This window comes from Trematomus bernacchii, unplaced genomic scaffold (assembly GCF_902827165.1).
Source record: "Trematomus bernacchii unplaced genomic scaffold, fTreBer1.1, whole genome shotgun sequence".
Classification (NCBI taxonomy): domain Eukaryota; kingdom Metazoa; phylum Chordata; class Actinopteri; order Perciformes; family Nototheniidae; genus Trematomus; species Trematomus bernacchii.
The window spans coordinates 3,589,388-3,608,422 of record NW_022987950.1 but is presented as its reverse complement, the minus strand read 5'-3'; the positions used below and the strand labels follow the sequence as shown (position 1 = coordinate 3,608,422).

Here is a 19,035-nt window from a genome sequence, read left to right as displayed (position 1 = left end):
CTGGCTCTTACGGAACCGACTAACTCCCCTCTTGTGTATGTACAGCTCTCAACATGCCCAGACTTGTAGTGATTTTCACCTCTTTTAATACTTTTCGCCTCATTCTGAAAGAAAGACGTGAAATGTGCCAACGTGACGGCCGTCTTGGTGTGTGGTGCGAGACGGGAGATGTAGTTCATTGAACGGTTTCACACAAAAAAAAGTGTTACTTCACAGTTTTACGACACATTTTTTTTTTTTTGACTTGCAAAATTATCTTTTAAATTGACAAACATCATATGTGTAATTCGTGGCACAATTCAAACGGGATCGAAAGATAATCTTTCTCTCTCCATTGACTTCAATGCATAACTTTTCCGAAATAAGGTCCCATGGAGGTCCACCGGAAGGGGAGGGACTTCGCCTCTATAAAAATCTCTGCGAGACTTCCGTCCAGTGTCTCAGTCTGAAGAACGCTACTGTGCTGCTGGTGTGAGCTAACGTGAGTACTTATAGAACACGTGTTGGTTTAGAAAGTCTTAAACAGAACTCCCGCTGTTGGCGAGTGAGCAGTTAACGTAGTGTGACGCAGTTAAAGTTGTGTCTTTCATTGCAAAAGGACGAGGACATGTGACCTCTTTGTCTCATTAATATCTCAAAACCTTGTATATTCTGTGAGCTAGTTATGCGACTGCTTTAAAAAGCCACACTGAAGTGCAAACACAAGCACGTGAGTTAAATGAGGACTGCTGTTGGCTCCACGTTACAACATGAACACGTGTTTCAGTCAAACACGAGCTTTAATTTAATGGTAGCCGCAAACACCTTTTTTAGTTTTCATTTTGAATTGCTCTTTAAGCACCCATCGTAAGAATCTGTCAGTTCTACGGATTAGTTAGTTTTTCCTCAATAAGATGGAGGTAATTATATGCATAGTTTCTCAGCACATTAAACTTTTTTTATTATATTTTTTTAAATGTAAGGTTTAATTATTTGAGGAAAGGATAGGCCTACATGTGTTCTGTATGTCAAAAAAAAAAAAATGCTACACTATGGAGGTTATTTGGGCACTGTGGTAAAAACTGAAGTCTGTCCTATTGGGTTTTGGGGACCGTTTGCCGGTTATTGCGCCCTCTGGTGTCGTTGCAGGCACAGTACTTAAATGCCATTGTCTTCAGTAAACAGTTTCAGTGCAGAGCACGTTCCAATTCATATCATTAGGGTAGATCAATGTTTCAGTGAGTGGAGAGTAAAGTAGCTGAACACGTTATACTGCCTTTTATCTTGTGTACTATGTGTTTGTTCTGTTATTTTTCTCATTATAGGCATATTGACGATGGAAATCACATGACGGCGCTCGCTCTGTGGGCTCAAAACAGGTGTGTATTTCTTGAACTTCACCATGCTCTGCAAATGTACCGATTTTAAATGGAAATGTATTGAGTATGCATCGTGTAAACTTATGCTAAAGCATCATCGGGAATATTTAAATGTGGTAAAGCAGGCTAATCCTTTAATTGTGTTAATGTAGAGACTATGTAATATTATTTATATACACGTTAACAATTTTTAGTTGGTTTAAAAATTGAACACGCCATAGCTTAACTGACAAATCTATCTGCATAAAACAGCCGTGTGTAGTCGGGACTTGCAGCTCTGCTCATTTGCCATCAGCATATGCTGCCAGAAATCATACCAACTCTAAACTCAGACTCCTTTTTTAGAATGTAAAGTAATGAGCTGCTATCATATCTCCACTACTGTGGCCTTCATCATTGGGCACCAAGTGATACTGATGTTTCCCTTGCAGACATGCCCACATCTTGACCTACAACCATGTCCAAGTGGCAGCTCTGGGATGGAGCTGCTGACGGTGCTGCCTCTGGGACTGCAGGTAAACACTGATTCATCATCACTTCATGGTGTCACCCCCCAGCACTAAGTCAGCTGACAGGCTGTGTGTCTGCCTCGGTGTTACAGTGCTGGCAGAGAAAGGCTCTGTGCTGCTCTCAGTGCGCAGACTCTGTTTTAGAGGCTGTTGCTGCTGAGCTGCTGCAGAGCCGGGCCCCACGAGAGTGGCCTGTCCTGCACTCACGCAGGGCCGGCCTAGTGCCGGGCCGCACACCCTCATACAGACACACCACGGGAGGCTCTGGTGCTGTTCAAGTCCCATTTTAAGAGTAAAATATGCAGATGTAACAACTATAAATTGCAGTAAACACGGCTCAAAGGTCCCGCTGCAGCACACTGAACTATGCACGCTTTATATTTGAATTGGATAAATTGATCTTTGTGAACTAATTTACATCATTAGTTAAAGACTTGTTTCCTTTGTGTTGCAGGTGGAGCCAGCAGAGGACAGCACTGAGCTGCTTTGACAAACACTCGTCTTCTCCCAGGAGCAGGACTGGACTAAGCCTGGATAGTAAGTGCAGCTCAGTATCAGTGTGTACTGTAAACCAATGTGTACTCTCATGGCAGAGCCTTCATCTCTGCTGTCGAATTTTAACATTGGAAGAGAAAGCTCAGGACTTTGGCACAGATTCAGTGAAAACAATTTACTAGAGCCTGACTTAAGACCTGATACAAACTTCTGTAATGTTTTACATTAAACTATTTCTGCAGGCTGTCTGCTGATACTGTGCTTTGTGTTTCAGTGTGATGGCGTCAGTCCACCTGCCGCCCCCCATGGTCCAGCACTGAGGCTGTGAACAGGACTTAAACATTGGGTTTAAATGTCCTAAAGGAATTGCCTACCTTATCTACAGGAGATGATTGTCCTGTATAAACAACTGTGAAATGTCTGAATGTTTGTATCGTGTACACATATTCAAATATATGCTCTAGCATCAACTCTGTTGTCTGGTCTGATTTGTGAGTCTAAAAGTTGAGTGTCTTAAATGAGGTGCTACATCTAAACAGGTCCTGGTTCCTTCTGGACTGTTGTTCCACATCTGGTACTGATAGTGTTAGTGGCAGCAGTGTGTGGGACATGGTAAAGTAAACCTGTGTTGATGGTTCTGAAGGAAGCTGTCTTCTGGTGCAGCAGGGATCAGGCTGTCTATTATGGCTTCAGTCTTTTCATTGTGTCAAGTGTAGAACTAGATACACTCGGTAGGCTGGCTTTTCTTTGCCTTTTCAAAGCTACGTTTTTGTAATGTGCCCTCCTGTTATATTCGTTTGTAACAGCAATAATATTCGTGGGTCAATTTGACCCAGTGCATGTAAAATTATCCAATAATGGTCAGAAGCCCCAAAATCCAGATTTTTTTTTTTGTACATAGTTTGTACCTTTTACTATCAATGAAATCAATATTTAGTGCAATTGTGTTATTCACAGATCATGGTTCCATTAGAATAAGTCACTCGTTTTTCACAAAACATACATTCAAACACATTTTTCTATTTTCTTTTACATTGGAAAAACCTTGATATAAAATACATTAGTTTTGCATAACATTTTTTTAAATTACCTTAATGTTCCTACTTTTTTTACTATTGGTTGATGTTGATAAATAGAGACGAGACACCTCTTCTGTTCAGGGTCAAATGGACCCGTTCACTTAGAATCAAGCCAAATGAGTCGTAAGGATTTGTATTGAAAGTATTTTATTGTAACAGCAATTAATGTGTGTGTGGGGTAGTGTGTCCCCTTCTAGCCTCCACTTTCACTGCCAGGTGCGGGCTGTCTGTTTGTCTCTGTGTGTGGAAAGTTACGATGTGTGTGTGTATATATATATATATATATATATATACCGTATATCCCATTTGAGCCCTCTAACCCCTTCTAGCCTACTTTCACTGGTGTGTGTGTACATTTCTGACCCCTTTTAGCCTCCACTTGCACTGCCGGGTCAGATTGACCCGAATACCATCTCTGTGATATAGACATGTAGGGGGGGGGTTCCAAATGCATGACATGAACCATTTTCATTTTACTTGTTTATTGCACTAATTAAAGGTGGGGTAGGTAAGTTTGAGAAACCGGCTCGAGATACACTTGTTATATTCCATGGAATGCTCTTAACATCCCGATAGCAATGAATATCTTAAGTGCTTTGACAAAAAAATCCATAAAAAAATGTCATCTGTGGAAGCCGTAATACTGTCAAAAGTACAACCAATCATTTTAGCCGGCCCGGCTAAAATAACTGGATGGCCTACCTGCCTGTCACAGGTGTTTCTGTGCACAAACTTATCTCGTGCCCTCATTGGTCATGCGCGCGTTCGTGTGTGTTGGAGGGGCTCTATAAGGAAGTGGCAGATTTTCTCCGGTTGTGTATTTTCAAATTCTAGCGATCTCGAGCCGGTTTCTCAAACTTACCTACCCCACCTTTAAGGTAAGTAGAAGTTTCATAAAAAAAAAATACTTGAAAGTATTTTTCGTAGATTTTCTAACTTTCAAACGGGTCAATTTGACCCTGAATGTAACAGGAGGGTTAAGTTGGCTAGCCAAAACAGCCCTGATGTCCCATTTTCAAAATCAGCTCGAGGAATATATTATCTTAAAATGCATAAAACTACTGTTGAGCAAAAACCTGTACAAAATACATAAAAGTCTATACGTGACACAAATGGTGTGATATGTCAGTATAGTCCGAACATAGCTATACGTATAACCTATATACTTAGAATGTTCACCACGGGCCATCAGAACAGCTGCCGGTCACTAAACGCGCCTGGCAGTTCTTGGACAGTTGCAAGACTTCATTGTCCTTAAGGGTCCAATGGCATCTAAAACACTTTTAAACATTTGACTTAAAATAATCAACCACCTCACTGAGATGCTAGACCAGGGCTCTCCAACACGTCGATCGCGAGCTACCGGTAGCTCGCGGGCAGCTTTTCAGTAGCTCGCCGCTCGATTATCGATTATAGCGTAGTAAGGTTGCTTATTGATTTTTCGGCCGCGGCTGGACAATAACGTTTTTTTATTTTAGATTTTTTTCTGTCACACGAATATCAAATGGTCGGTGACGCAGAGATCAAGGAACAGACGTGACAGCAGCACAGCGACAACACACACGGAGCAGTCTGCTTTCTCCACCAGCACGAGTCCAGAACTAACAGCAGAATGACCCGCTCTGAATCAGGCCCTGTCGCTGCGCCTCAGAGACACACAGGGAGGGATTTGTGTTTTTTGAAAAACACTCGTTATCGTCATGTCAGGTTTTTGGTGAATTTAATCAAGTCTTGGATTGCAGAGTATGAATGTCCTCTTGCTATTTTCAGTTGATAAATACTTGTGTAAAGTTTGTGAAGGCAGGAGGAAAGCTTCCGCGATCACCGTCTCCTCTCCGTTCCTCCAAACCCCGCCCCCTCCCTGAAAATAATGAGTGACAGGCTGATAGTGACCCGATAGAAACTTTATTATTCACTTAATCACTGATTGAGATATGATGAAGCTAACTTAATCTCATACATTCATGGGATTTATGTAACAGTAAGACAGAGAATGTAAGTGTGCACCCACATGCACTATTTTTGTTTTTATAATGCTATTGTAAATAATCCTGCTGTTTTCAGACTCAAGTCATGTGTGTCTTTTTTTTAACAGAAGACCGTTGCTAGAAGCTGCAGCTAGACTGCAGAAGTATTAGTTTTTTGTTTTTGAGGATGGAACCATTTTCACACACAGATATAGGGAGGCTAGACCTATACAATTGATTTATTATGGTTTATAATTTAATGTCAAGACGAAGAAGAAGAAGAAAAAGATGGCTGAACAACTGTTCAGTGTCAATCCTGTGGAGATCTCCAAAATAATGTTCAGCTTAAGTCTCAGCAAAACTCACAACATTTCTGGAGCCTTGTAGACCCAGAAAACTATAAGAACATTCACCAAGCAGCACTGAAAATGTCTGCTTTATTTGGTTCTGTTCTACATACCTTTGTGAAGCAGCTTTTTCTGACATGAATGAAATCTAAATACAGAACAAGACCGACTGATGAACATTTAAATGACTCTATTAAGTGAACCTAAGTGGGTCCAGCATACACCTCTATGGTGGACTGTATGCAGTGCCATTAATCTCACTAACAAAAGAGTGAAATGCTTGTAAGGTGGTGATTAAGGACACTTATGTGAATGTTCAGTGATGTACTTATTATGTGGGCCATAATAATATGTGAGAAATCTTCGTTTTCTTGGACCTTATTTTTGATAAGCTTTAGGTATTGCAATTTCACACGTGTACAAAAGTATAGCTTAATTCAACTGATGAGGGCTATGTGAATAAATGTAAGCGATGTGATGCAAGTAGCTCTTGGCCACTTTCATTTTTTGAAAGTAGCTCTCAGATGAAGAAAGGTTGGAGACCCCTGCTCTACAGTCAGCATGTCGTTGTGTCCCTGAGACACTTCACCCCAAATGGCTCCTGTGGGGATTGTCCACAGTACTGAATGTATGTAAGTCGCTTTGGATAAAGCGTCTAACAAGTGACATGGAATGGAATGGAATGGAATGGAAGAGCATTATTGGCCCATGATCACCATGGAAAAGGTTTGAAAATGTTACTGATTTAATGGAAGATAAAAGAAGCAATTAGGGTGGTTCAAAAATAGTCATACTCGTGGGGATTTAGGTGGGCAGTGGGAAGACAAAGGTAGTCCTATTAACTAGGCAGAAGATAAGAGAAAATGGCATAAATATGTAGAGAGAAACACAAATAACCTGGAGTGAACATATGAATAAAATATATAAGAAATGTAAGATGGTTCTAAATAAAATTACATGTCTAAATGGGGAGCAAGTAGGAGTATGCTGAGGAATATTTATACATCTTTGATAAGATCAGAACTAAATTATGGATGTGTAGTATACGGGTCAGCAGAAAAATATTGCTATAGAAGCTGGAAGTCAGGTCATGCCGGGGGGGGCTATTCACACTTCCACTACAGAGAGAGAGAGAGAGAGAGAGAGAGAGAGAGAGAGAGAGAGAGAGAGAGAGAGAGAGAGAGAGAGAGAGAGAGAGAGAGAGAGAGAGAGAGAGAGAGAGAGAGAGAGAGAGAGAGAGAGAGAGAGAATAGTTGTACAAAATAAAGTAAGAAATCATTCCAAGTGTGAAGAGTGATTAGTAAAATATGCATAAATAGAAAGAGAGAATGCTAACTAGGTAACATAAGATTAGAATATGATCACAAATCATTTAAACTTGTTTATTCTTAAGATGTTTGGATTATTGAAAAGTATACAGCTCCCTTTCATCTGAGTGTTGAGAGCTGTATCCATAAATTCATGTTGTGCTCAAAGTGCACCAGATTGATGCATTTCACTTCAACATTTAAAAAAGAAATCTTCCCGGGGTGCATGCCCCCGGACCCCCCTAGAGGATGTGAGGTCCACCCCCAAATAAAGCAGGTTAAAATAATTAAATTGCAGACATGTTCTTCTAGTAAACACTGAAAACGGGTCCCACAGACCCAAACAGCACACAAAGGTTAAAGGTAAGCATATAATAATGTGTAATGAAACAAATACCAATAACTGTATTGCATTGTTTTCTTATGCGCAATTACTTCATACTGTCTTTGTCTTTTTCGTCCTGCATTTATTGTGCCCCCCTCAGAAAATAACTGGCCCCAGCCTGGCCCCCCCCAGTCAAATTGGTCTAGAACCGCCACTGCTTCGTAGACACTGACACGCACTGTGAATGATTATCCATTATACACTAACCATCTTTATCATGCACGCGCACTCACACAGGACGGTCACGGGGTTCACTGACTACGTTCTGCCAAATCACGCCCCCCATGAATCAAGTGTTCGGGAGTCCCGATGTAACTCCACCCTCCTCTGCCCCCCAGCACTGTGCATGTCTGCGGCATAACGCTGCGCGGTCATTTCCAGGTTGAAGCAGCGGCTGAGACCCGTCCCACAGCTCAGCATGTCCCCGGGACTCAGACCTGTCTCCCCCCGCCTAACCCTCCTGCTCCCCCCGCTGCTGCTGCTGCTGCTGCTTGCGGGACAGCAGAGCCTCGCGACCCGGCCGCTGCTCGTGTTCCTGATCGACGGATTCCGCTATGACTACATGGACGACCTGGGCGCGCTCCCCGGATTCCGAGAGCTCGCGAGCAGCGGGGTGAAGGTGGACTACATGACCCCGGACTTCCCCAGTCTATCTTACCCCAACTACTACTCACTAATGACAGGTACTAGGCTATATATAGGCTATATACAGGGGTTAAATTGGGATTTGACATGTGGGGGGGCTGTTTTTTTTGGGGGGGGGGGGGGGGGGGTTGCGGGATAGCGGGCTATATATGAGGCCCAATCCTAAAGCAACTGCTCCTGTATCAGATGCACTATTTGATGCCACCAATCGATGCACTATTTGATGCCACCAATCGAGACAGTAAACATAGAAAGTATGTTAATTAGACCGTCTTTTTATTAGTATTATTTAACTGGAATGAATTTACATTTGAAACTATTAATATATACACAAACATTTTTCACAAATTACAGACCTTCAAATTGCCATTTTAAGTCAACATTTCTCTGCACACTTACTCAAGAACATTAAAAAAAAACGATATGAGTACAGAGACATTACCCTATCTGAACTGATTGAGGAATGAAAGTCCACATCAATATAAGCAGTTCAACAACATTACTGTATGTACGACCAGCTACACTCAAAGAAATGATATGTTAGATTTACTTAATCTAGTTATGTCAACCGGCTGCACGTAACAAGGCTAAGTAAATAGGAAACAGACTAGTAAACTAATATTTACTTCTTGCATTTAAGTAAATCTTACAAAAGCATCTTAATTAAATGCTACATCATACAGTTATGTTGTATTTGCTTAACACAGTTATGTTGAATTTACTTAAATTGTTGTTTTTACTGAACACAATTATGTTGTATTTACTTAAAGTTTGCACTGATTTACCTAACACAGTTAGGTTGTAATTACTTAACACAAATTAGTTCCATTTATGTTGTAGGATTGTGTTATTTGCACTTAACATCATTTAATCCAAATTGCTCTATCAATATAAGTAATTCAAATGACTCCAACTCAGTAATTTGTATTCCGCTCACTTTATTTTAAATGTTCATTTTACACTTATAACATTGCATTTTGCAAACAACCATCTGAATTGCCACAACAATTCAACAACAAAAAAACACTTAACTCCAACAGCCCATTTGTGGTAGGTGCACATATTAGAATTTTAAAGCTCTTTGCGTAAAAAACCCATGACAGCTGCTGAACTTGACAGTGATGAGAAACACGAGTGACTCAAGAAGTTAACATGTGGGCTGAAAAGCTACAATAATGACTTATTATCTGAACATTTTATAAAATGCAACTTTACTATGAAGTATGGTGTTTTTATGTCTTTCCAAACACTTAGATGAAACGCATCACATAATATTGCTCAAGCACATAATGTGTTACAGTAGATCTTTGCCTCTGTTATACACATGAACATATGTCTTGAACTTTCAAAAGCAGAAATACAATTGTGAGTGTCTGTGTGTGTGGTGGTGTCTCTCTGTGTGTGGTGTGTGTCTGTGTGTGTCTCTGTGTTTGTGGTGTCTCTCTCTGTGTGTGTGTGTGTGTGTGGTGTGTCTCTCTGTGTATGGTGTGTGTCTGTGTGTGTCTCTGTGTTTGTGGTGTCTCTCTCTGTGTGTGTGTGTGTGTGTGTGTGTGTGTGTGTGTGTGTGTGTGTGTGTGGTGTGTGTGTGTGTGTGTGTGTGTGTGGTGTGTGTGTGTGTGTGTGTGTGTGTGTGTGTGTGTGTGTGGTGTGTGTGTGTGGTGTGGTGTGGGTGTGTGTGTGTGTGTGTGTGTGTGTGTGTGTGTGTGTGGTGTGTGTGTGTGTGTGTGTGGTGTGGTGTGGTGTGGTGTGGTGTGTGTGTGTGTGTGAGAGAATGTACCGAGATGGAAATGAACTGGACGTTATCTCTGTCACAGTATTTTGTCCTTGGGATTACTCTTGTAATCTGTTTTTCAGAACCTGCACCTTGGTTGACAGTCTGTTGCCATCCAACCCCATCAATACTTTTTGAATGAATTCAAATGTATGTTTCAGGTCCTTGCGGTAGCTCAGATTGAGGCTGTAAATCAGTCCAAGCAATACTGCCCATCCATTTGCCAAGTATTTCAGCTCTCGCAGCACTCCAACACCCTCGATGATGACGCCCGGGTTCTGCTCCTTCGTGTTTCACGAGATAGAGTCCCAATACCATTGGCTCCATTTGGGTTGTTGCAAGTTCAACATCCTAAAGTGGGATTAGAACATAGTATTCATGATTATCAGTATGAGAACCCTGACACACATCATTTTATAATATGAAACAAATGAGCAAATCCTTTTATTGGATCCATTGTAAATAAATACATGTAGTTGTAAATGTACATGAACAATATAACCAAAGTAGCAGCAAATACTTTGAATAAAAAACAAATTCAATTATTTTTATTTAAAGAGGACATATTATGCAAATGTTCAGGTTCAAATTAGTATGGAGTGTCTCTACTTTAAAGAGTCCTCTCCTGCTGATGTTCAGGTGTATATCAGTATGTAGTGTCTCTACTTTAAAGAGTCCTCTCCTGCTGATGATCAGGTGTATATCAGTATGTAGTGTCTCTACTTTAAAGAGTCCTCTCCTGCTGATGTTCAGGTGTATATCAGTATGTAGTGTCTCTACTTTAAAGAGTCCTCTCCTGCTGATGTTCAGGTGTATATCAGTATGTAGTGTCTCTACTTTAAAGAGTCCTCTCCTGCTGATGATCAGGTGTATATCAGTATGTAGTGTCTCTGCTTTAAAGAGTCCTCTCCTGCTGATGTTCAGGTGTATATCAGTATGTAGTGTCTCTACTTTAAAGAGTCCTCTCCTGCTGATGTTCAGGTGTATATCAGTATGTAGTGTCTCTACTTTAAAGAGTCCTCTCCTGCTGATGTTCAGGTGTATATCAGTATGTAGTGTCTCTACTTTAAAGAGTCCTCTCCTGCTGATGTTCAGGTGTATATCAGTATGTAGTGTCTCTGCTTTAAAGAGTCCTCTCCTGCTGATGTTCAGGTGTATATCAGTATGTAGTGTCTCTACTTTAAAGAGTCCTCTCCTGCTGATGTTCAGGTGTATATCAGTATGTAGTGTCTCTACTTTAAAGAGTCCTCTCCTGCTGATGTTCAGGTGTACATCAGTATGTAGTGTCTCTACTTTAAAGAGTCCTCTCCTGCTGATGTTCAGGTGTATATCAGTATGTAGTGTCTCTACTTTAAAGAGTCCTCTCCTGCTGATGTTCAGGTGTATATATATATATATATATATATATCTGTGTTTGGCTATGTTTCAACTTACCAAATATTCCTTTATGAAGCTCTCGGAACTTTCATTCAAGTAGACGCAGAGCGCTTTAAGGACACAGTCCCGTCGTGTTTCAACTGTGGGATCCTGAGGGACAAACACATTTTCAAAATCTTCACACAAGAATACTGATTATGCTTGTGTGCTGATTTTTGGCAAGTCAAAGAAAGGGGGTCAGAGAGGTTAAAATATATTTATATGAGAGGGACAACAAGAGAGAGAGATAAAGAGAATATGGTGTTGCAGTGCCCAAACTACACAATTTATTACAACTACATACCTTGTCCATGGCTGCCATGATCAGGCCCAAATTGCGTCCTGCTGTTCCCCCCTTCTTTTTGAAAACCTTCATCAACTGAGACGAATGGCGATCCAGTTGAGACATGAAGGTAGGCAGCAGCGGAACGGTGGTGATGCGGGTGAATTCTGCGTTTACCTGCAACACATTGTGATACAGGTTCAAATGTTTTGTTTAAAGCTAATAATATCCATCAAGTGTCATAGCAGAAAGGACAGGACATCTACTGGTGTAAACCAAACAAAGAATTTCAGCTGAGGTTCTTTTCTTATACATGTGCATCTATTAAAATAGCTCTGCACTTAATACAGGTAAAGATTCAACATGACATCTACTTAAATGTGTTTTAAGAGCATTCCATGTTTTGAAAGAGCATGGGCATTCATAGTATGTGCATGGATATGGGTGTCTCTGACCAAAATGGCCGTGTTTTAATTTATAGTGCTTCAGTAATTGGTACCTTGTAGATTGAGTCTCAGTACATTGTTTGCATCTCCACATTCAAAACCTAGAGAAAAAGAGAAATGTGTTAATGATCCAAATGTATTGTAAATAACAACTATTATTGCAGCCATTAACATAATTCAGGGTGTGAGGTGCAGGATATAGCAACCCATTACTGGATCTTAAGCAGTGGTGGAAAAAGTACTCAGATCCTGTACTAAAGTAAAAGTATAAATACTCCATTACTTGCTATAGTCCCAAGTTCAAAATAATACTTAAGGTAAAGTTCCAACGTGTTATTAGCCAAATATAATAAAGTATCAAAAGAAAAAGTACTTTGTGCAGAAAGCCTTTTGTAAAAGGGTTGCATCATAGAATAAAAATGAATGTTCTTATAATAAAAAATCTACATATATACAAGATTTTTTAATGTTGTGATTTGTTAATATAGAGCATATTTTGGAAAGAACTGAGTAAATTAGTAGTACATGTATATGAATATAAACATTATCTAAAAAGGTAACTACAAGTGTCAAATAAATGTAGTGTTGTAAAAGTACAATATTTCCCACTGAAATGTAATTGAGTAGAATTACAGAGTAGCAGAACATGGAAATACTTTTCCACGATAAATAACTGTTTAAACACAAGCAGTTGCCACGGCAGGTAAGTGGCAACTGCCACACACATTCGCTTGGCTCAGCACCCAGAGTAACACCCCTTCAGCAGCCGCAGTTGTCTCAGCAAATAGTGGCATCTGCGGCTGAAGTACCTGCCACTATTTAATCTTGCTCTCTCTCTCTGATTATTATAAAGCAGGGCTCTCCAACACGTCGATCGCGAGCTACCGGTAGCTCGCGGGCAGCTTTTCAGTAGCTCGCCGCTCGATTATCGATTATAGCGTAGTAAGGTTGCTTATTGATTTTTCGGCCGCGGCTGGACAATAACGTTTTTTTTATTTTAGATTTTTTTCTGTCACACGAATATCAAATGGTCGGTGACGCAGAGATCAAGGAACAGACGTGACAGCAGCACAGCGACAACACACACGGAGCAGTCTGCTTTCTCCACCAGCACGAGTCCAGAACTAACAGCAGAATGACCCGCTCTGAATCAGGCCCTGTCGCTGCGCCTCAGAGACACACAGGGAGGGATTTGTGTTTTTTTGAAAAACACTCGTTATCGTCATGTCAGGTTTTTGGTGAATTTAATCAAGTCTTGGATTGCAGAGTATGAATGTCCTCTTGCTATTTTCAGTTGATAAATACTTGTGTAAAGTTTGTGAAGGCAGGAGGAAAGCTTCCGCGATCACCGTCTCCTCTCCGTTCCTCCAAACCCCCGCCCCCTCCCTGAAAATAATGAGTGACAGGCTGATAGTGACCCGATAGAAACTTTATTATTCACTTAATCACTGATTGAGATATGATGAAGCTAACTTAATCTCATACATTCATGGGATTTATGTAACAGTAAGACAGAGAATGTAAGTGTGCACCCACATGCACTATTTTTGTTTTTATAATGCTATTGTAAATAATCCTGCTGTTTTCAGACTCAAGTCATGTGTGTCTTTTTTTTAACAGAAGACCGTTGCTAGAAGCTGCAGCTAGACTGCAGAAGTATTAGTTTTTTGTTTTTGAGGATGGAACCATTTTCACACACAGATATAGGGAGGCTAGACCTATACAATTGATTTATTATGGTTTATAATTTAATGTCAAGACGAAGAAGAAGAAGAAAAAGATGGCTGAACAACTGTTCAGTGTCAATCCTGTGGAGATCTCCAAAATAATGTTCAGCTTAAGTCTCAGCAAAACTCACAACATTTCTGGAGCCTTGTAGACCCAGAAAACTATAAGAACATTCACCAAGCAGCACTGAAAATGTCTGCTTTATTTGGTTCTGTTCTACATACCTTTGTGAAGCAGCTTTTTCTGACATGAATGAAATCTAAATACAGAACAAGACCGACTGATGAACATTTAAATGACTCTATTAAGTGAACCTAAGTGGGTCCAGCATACACCTCTATGGTGGACTGTATGCAGTGCCATTAATCTCACTAACAAAAGAGTGAAATGCTTGTAAGGTGGTGATTAAGGACACTTATGTGAATGTTCAGTGATGTACTTATTATGTGGGCCATAATAATATGTGAGAAATCTTCGTTTTCTTGGACCTTATTTTTGATAAGCTTTAGGTATTGCAATTTCACACGTGTACAAAAGTATAGCTTAATTCAACTGATGAGGGCTATGTGAATAAATGTAAGCGATGTGATGCAAGTAGCTCTTGGCCACTTTCATTTTTTGAAAGTAGCTCTCAGATGAAGAAAGGTTGGAGACCCCTGTGCTAGACAATATAAATATTTCACTGGTGTGTTCAGGGATATATTTTGTGGTTGCCTCACACAGGTCAGAGTGCAACAACAGTCACATCGACCTTAGTGTTCAGACCTTTGGAGATCATTAATGGCGCGTTTCCACTACAGCGCGGAGCACGGTTTAAGAGGGCTGTGACGTCAGCGGCCCGTTTTTAGTTGCATTTCCACTTGGCCTAGTACCGGCCGGCGGGTCCTAATTCACAGTTTTTCTGGCCTCATAAAATCGTGGTTCTAGGGCCAGAGACAACGAGGCTGAGTCGGGCTGAGTATGCTAAACTAGCAACACAGTCTCACGCCATTTCGTGTTATAGTCACGAAATTAATCTATTGATTCGTGTTCACCAACACGATTTCGCCATTAGTCCTAGTGTACCCCTTATCAAGGAAACTACACCATTCTTTGTCCCTTCTATGTTCTGCGTCTCAACATGGATGTTAAAATGAGCAACCACCTAATGGTCAATACACAATATAGACTACAATTAGTCATTGTTAAAAGGTGCACAGTATTTGTGGGGTCTGTAGATATTTAAGAACCCAGCTCAACGGGTGGAATAGAGTGGTGCAGGGATGACTTATTTTTGTAGGCCGACCCGGAAATAAGCTGCGCAAGGGTTCCTTTTGGTTCCTTCGACAAAAAAAGCAATGGGATTTCTCCATAGGATTTTGGAATATTGTAAAAAATAAGATCTGTGGAAAACGAACCTGTTTGATAAATGCACGTTTTGTTCAGCCGGATAATTTCCACAATTTCCTACTTTTATAATTTTCGAATCATAAATCTAATCGCCAGAAGCAAAATGTTAACTGTGAGCCCCAAAGCTCACGAATAGTTAAAAAGGGGCGGAAGGAGAAGTGTTCGATGGAAAATAAAAGGTTTATTGTAAACACAAATTATAAATTCCAGGAACAGGGAAGCCGGGCGGTGTGTTCAAGGTCCCCCGGTGTTTGTGTGGCTGAGACGTCCTGCCCGGACCCAGCCTACTGCAAGACCGACCAGAACCAGATTACCACATGCTTTTATTGAGTCACTGATTACCTGATTCTGATCAGTTGTCTGGTCTCCGGCCGAGCCACTCCCATCACTCCAGCAGCCGGCGCTCTAACCATACCCTGCTGCCACACTAACGTTATGCTATAAACTAACTACAGCCGAGTACAGCAGGGTCGCACGACTTCAACGTCACGCCAACTTAAGATCAAGATTCAAAATTGTGCAAGTTGAAGTGTTTGTTTTAACAGTTTGCAAGAGCGCAGCAGGTACTTGCTTTCAAGCAGAACAGGGGCAAACAAACTTAGAGGGAGTGTTTACGTGTTCGGCGTAATGACGTACAACGTCCTCGACAACTTCTGTAGTCCTATTCAGCCACTTGTTAACAACCATCGTTTTTCAGACACGTAAACTCTTCAAAAATCACTAGTGGGGTCACTGCTGATGTATTTAATGTCGTAGAACAAAACGTGAACCGTCTCTTAAATTTGTGTCAACCACAGACCTTATTTCCAGATATTTTTCAAAAACTAGTTAAAAAAACCCATTGACTCTGAGACGAGGGAACCGGAAGTGGTCAAATGCTAACTCACTTTCGGGTTTTAGGACTCGTTCCTGCACCACTCTATTCAGCCAAAGTTTAACATATTTATAAGCAAATCATTCCATGATTTTCATTTTTTATAATGCTGCCGAACTTGCTGCTGCTAGCTACAGTACAGTAAAGGTTGATTAAACGGTTCGCTCGTCACGCAAGGTATCACATGACATGAAAGGGAGCAAGGTCATTGGACAGACAAATAAAAAATTCATTGAGGGTGCTTGGTTACTTTGAAGACTGCGTGAACCGGTCAATGCCATTGATGCCAATGCCATTGATGCCAAAAAAGAAAATAGGCCTATATTAAAAAAATATATATTTGTATTTGTATTTATTTTTGCATGGGCCCCTTGCCGGCTCTGGGCCCCAGTGCGTTGCACCGGCTGCACCGTCGATAGTTACGCCACTGGATCTGCTAACAGGCTGACAGTGTTTGGCTGTCACTGACTGACTTGCATTCCTCTGCAACTTTCCAATATTTTGCTTTGCTTTTGAGCTGCGCAGACAACCAGAGAGCTTTCCTGAAATATCGACAAAGGTTGTGAGCTGTAACTTATATATTAAGAGCTATATATGTATGTATGGAAGCCCTATATTGATTATGTAAGGATCCAATGGCCAAGAGGATGAATAGGTGCAGTTCCAGAGACTGTGTGATTGTGTTTTCCTTTCTGCATAATGTTTGTGCAGATGAAGCATGTTCGTAATTTTTTTGTTGGTATTGTTATATAACATTTTGAATAAAAAATGGTGGGAAAAAACATTTGTTGCGTTGTATATTTTTGTTCAGTGTCATATCCACACTTTAGGACTCATTCCATATGTGTGAACTATAGATCCTACCCATCCACTGGACGTAGACTGAAAGTAAAATATACACTTTGTTGTGTATTAGTAAAAATACATGAATGAAGCACGGGACAGAGGATATGGGTACTAAGCTCTTTACTGTTGTTCATGCTTAACCGCCACATCAACTCCCGGTCATACACTTATTCTCTCAACATTGTATGTTACTCTGGTTACACTGCGCCCCCTATTGGCAGGAGTATATCAGAACACAACATTTCCCCCCTTCTTAAAAGAGTTACTTCTCCACTTGAACAGTATGTATAACATTAGCATTTTAAACAGACACTTCTGTAGTAACCACCTGTAATAATAATAACTTCACATATCACAATGTGCAGAACATTTTCCAACATTAATTCAACCACAGTTTAAGTGACATAGTCCTCAATCCAAGCAGGCTGCTTTCTGATTCGCTGGTTCCTGCTCCGAGCACCATGCACTGTAGCTGGCTCAGCAGGCCTCACTTCTTCTGATGGAGGAGTGAATGTTTCTGGAAGCACCTACAGGTGTGGAGCATCCCAGGTTTTCCCATTATCAAGCGTGTAACTGTGAGGTCCTTTCTGCTGGGTCACTTTCAGAGGCTCACTGAACTTTGGCTTTCCCTTTTTGACATGCAGCGGGTTTCTCACATGCACCAGGCTTCCCGGATGTATTTTGGGAATCTTGGCATTTCTTTTGGCGTCAGTGTATGTTTTCATATTATGCCACTGTTTCTTTTCCACTCTGTCTCTCAGTTCCTGATCCTGAGTATCAGTAAGCTTTGGCAGGATTGAGAGTTTGATTCGCATTTTTCTTCCATACATGAGCTGGAACGGAGATGTCCCTGTAGTGGCGTGAGGTGTAGCTCTGTAGACCTGAAGAAACTCAGCAACGTGAGCTTTCCACGGAGCGTTCTCTTTCCTTCAGCACTCTATTTAGCCTCTCCACAGCTCCATTTCCTTCTGGATGGTAGATTGTAGTCCTGATGTGTTGGATGTCTCTTTCTTCTAAGAAAGAGGCGAGTTCTGAGGATGTGCATTGTGGACCGTTATCTGTCACCACAGACACAGGGTTCCCTTTTTGGCTGAACACTGATCTCATGAAGGTGATCACTGTTGCAGTAGTGCATCTTGGGGCAAAACACACTTCTGGCCATTTTGAATAGTAGTCAGTCATAGTAATAGCAAACTTATAGTCCACTGGACCAGTCTCAAATGGGCCCACGATGTCGAGTGCAAGCTTTTGCCATGGCCCCTGAGGCAGAGGGACTGGTGTCATAGGTGCAGGGTTAGTTTTAGCTGTCTTATCATTCATCTGGCAGGACACACAGGCGGCGATAACCGACTGTACCAGTGCATCCATTTTAGGCCACCAATACAAGTCTCTGAGTCTCTGTTTTGTGCGTACAATGCCTTGGTGGCTCTCGTGTCCTAAGGATACCATGTGTGAGTGTAGCTTTACTGGAACAACTAACCTGTGACTCCCTCTCAGAATGAGTTGTTCATGTACAGAAAGTTCATTTCTCACCTGGTAGTACGGCAACATGTTAGCAGGCAGGCCTTTGGATGAAGCTGACCACCCATCTATCATGTAGTTGCGTAGCTGACGTAACTCTGGACAGGAAGTGCAGGCATCTGTGAAGTCAGACGAGGGAACAGCAGTCAGCAGGGCAGAGACAGTAGCAACAGTCTCTGGTTCCGTGTCTGAGGTGCAGTCCTGTCCGTGTGGCAGTGGCAGACGGGAAAGGCAATCTGCTGCATGGTTCTGAGCAGTGGGTCTGTAGACAATATTATAGTTGAAACAGAGTAGCCTGGCAGACCAGCGTGCTACTCTCATACCAGCTCTCCCCATGCCTTTTGTAGCCAAGAGTGTGGTCAAAGCTTGGTGATCAGTCCTTAAGGTGAACTTTGTTCCCCACAAGTAGGTTCTCCAATGCTCTGCAGCCCACACACAGGCCAAAGCTTCTTTTTCTACCACAGAGTACTTTCTCTCTGCAGCACTAAGAGAGCGGGAAGCAAATACCACTGTTCTTTCAGTGTTGTCAGGATGTATCTGTGTCAGCACCCCACCTATGCCATAGTCTGAGGCATCTCTAGACACTATGGTGGGCAGTGACGGGTCATAAAGAGCAAGTGATGAACTGTCTGTGATGAGTAGTTTAACCTGCTGAAAACTACTCTGTGC

General features: G+C 41.4%; 1 long non-coding RNA gene across 2 annotated transcripts; it reads left to right on the top strand.

Annotated features, from left to right (window-relative positions):
- Positions 1-425: 425 nt before the first annotated feature.
- Positions 426-2,832, top strand: LOC117470846. Of its 2 annotated transcripts, none has more exons than XR_004554735.1 (5): positions 426-481; positions 1,305-1,358; positions 1,790-1,873; positions 2,322-2,404; positions 2,637-2,832. It is a non-coding gene; the product is annotated as an uncharacterized LOC117470846 (long non-coding RNA). The 2 variants fall into 2 exon arrangements; XR_004554736.1 differs by lacking the exon at positions 426-481 and adding an exon at positions 735-899.
- Positions 2,833-19,035: the final 16,203 nt, after the last annotated feature.